The sequence below is a fragment of the Felis catus genome, chromosome C2 (assembly GCF_018350175.1).
Source record: "Felis catus isolate Fca126 chromosome C2, F.catus_Fca126_mat1.0, whole genome shotgun sequence".
Classification (NCBI taxonomy): Eukaryota; Metazoa; Chordata; class Mammalia; order Carnivora; family Felidae; genus Felis; species Felis catus.
This window is the reverse complement of record NC_058376.1, coordinates 146156921-146159308: the sequence shown is the minus strand read 5'-3', so window position 1 is coordinate 146159308 and position 2388 is coordinate 146156921.

Genomic DNA, 2388 nt, shown 5'->3' with positions numbered 1-2388 from the left:
ACAAGGAGTTTAAAATGCCCAGAGTACAGATTTGAAGGGATTTTAGGTTGTATTTTTTGGCCCCAATTCTGCCCCCCTCCCTGAATTCATGTTCTTTGCCTTTTGAGTGTGGAGTTCCTCCCACTAGAGGCAAAGGGTTCTCACAGGCAAAAACCATCATGGGGTCCATCATGGGGCTGGAGGTGAGGAGGGCAAGGCAGCTTTAATTTAGATTCTTGGCATCATCTACACATTTGATTATTTAGGAAGTTATAGAATACAGCCAACACCATGGCTGGCTTGCGCAAAATTTATTCTTCCCCTTCCTGCTTTGTTATCAGAGTCTAATTTTGTTTAGGATGTGGATTTAACTGTGTCTTAGGGAAAGAGCCTGTCCTGGTTTGTCTGGGCAAAGAAATATAAAAAGGAATACTACTGGGACTTGTGAGAAAGTTTTCTTTCCAAGGAAAGCCACTCTTCCCGCTCCTGTTTCTTACCTTTAAACATAATTGGGGGAGGCTGAAGCAGTTACAGGGATACAGTCACCTTTCAACAATGACAGAAGGCCAAAAGTATCCCAAAGTAGAAGTATTGAACCAATATAAGTAACCACCTCAACTTAGACATTATCTGAATATGGTAGGTAGTCTTCACTGATGGCTATGACCCTTTCCTTTCCTCACTGGCTTCTGGTTGCTCCTCAAGAGGTGGGATGGATCCTATTTTCTCTCTCCTTGAATCCAGGCTAGCTTTATAACTTACTTTCGCCTATAGAACATGGTAGAAATGATACAGTGCCCGTTCTAGGGCTGGCCTCAAAGAGAGACTTCTCTCAGAAACCAGTTAGCAGGTAAGAAGTCTGAATACCCTGCAGCCATATGCTGTGAGGAGGCCCAAGTGAACCCCATAAGAGGCCACATGGAGAAAGATACCCAACCAGCCACCAGCTATTCCAGTCCTCCTGGTAGAGGCATCAAACACAGGAGTGAAGAAGCCATCTTGGACTTCCCAGCCCCAGCAAATGCCAGAGGGGATAGAAATCAGCAAGGTGATCCCAGTCCAGATTGCAGAATCACAAGACATCATAACTGATATCATGTCAACTGTCAGTTCCAGTCAAAATTCTAACTAATACAGAGAAGTCCACTAATGAAATGGAAAGAAGGAGATGTTCCAGTCACCACATGGCTGTCAATCTGTGTACCAAATACAGAATCACATCAATTATGCCTTAACTGTATGATTTCTCCAATTATCTTAGAAATCACACAATTACATTTTTTATGTATTTGCATTCATAAAGAAATGCATATTTACGTGTATAGGTTTGCTTATACATAGCAAAGGTGTAAGTGAACCAAAATTTTGTTATTTCATTTTAGTAGTTATCTAGTCGTGGACATTAACAGGGAATCTCAAAACCCAATAGTGGCCCAGAGTAGCTTGGGCTTGGAGAAGCCCCCCTTTTTTTTTATGTCAAGCTAAAGAGTTTATATTTCGTATGTCAGGTGATGAAAACATTGAAGGAAATTTTGATCAAGGGAGGGAGATGATCAGAACTAATCAGATAAGATTTTCAAAATAGTGATTAAAAGTCTGAAGGATGCATCTGAGGGTGTAAGACTATGTCGGGAAAACAACTGTGAAATCACAAGTCTGAGCCAAAGGAGCATGGGAATGGAGGGAAATCAATGGATAAGAAATATATAAAGAGCTCAGTTTGGCAGAAACTGGTGTCTGAATTGACATGGGACAAAGCAGAGGGATAGTCTTGCAGAAGATGGTTCCCAAAACATGCTGCTTAATAATTGTAACCAACATTGGTCGCCCAGCACATTTTATGTTGCACACTGTTCTGAGTTTTTAATATAACTAAATGTCCATAGCCCTTACTGCAATCCTATGAGGTACATGGTATTATCATACCCACTTTACAGGTTGGGATACTAAACCACACAGAGGTTAAGTAACAACAGAGCCAGAATTCCAGCCCAGTAGAGACCAGCTGCATATCCCAGGCTCTAAGCCACTTTGTCATCTACTGTCCTTACAGTGGCCACCCCTTAGATTTCCCCATAGACTGTGGCAGTCTTGAGGCAGGAACTGTGTTTTTCACATCTTTAGCTTCCTGTGCGTGATTTATGTTTGTTGCTCAATAAATACCCGTGAATGATAAGATGATGCAATGAATAGACTCCATAATCTGTAATATTAAAAAACTGAGACTCTACAGATTGTGAATCTGGGAGATAAAATCCATAACACCCTCAATGCCTGACTACCAAATGAGGCTAGAAATACCTGCCATGGAATTTAAACACCAGCATAAACTTCCTCTTAAGTTGTTGAAAAATGCTTCCCATAGGTGAAAATGGTATAAATAAATGAAAATAGATTTTATCTCCCAAG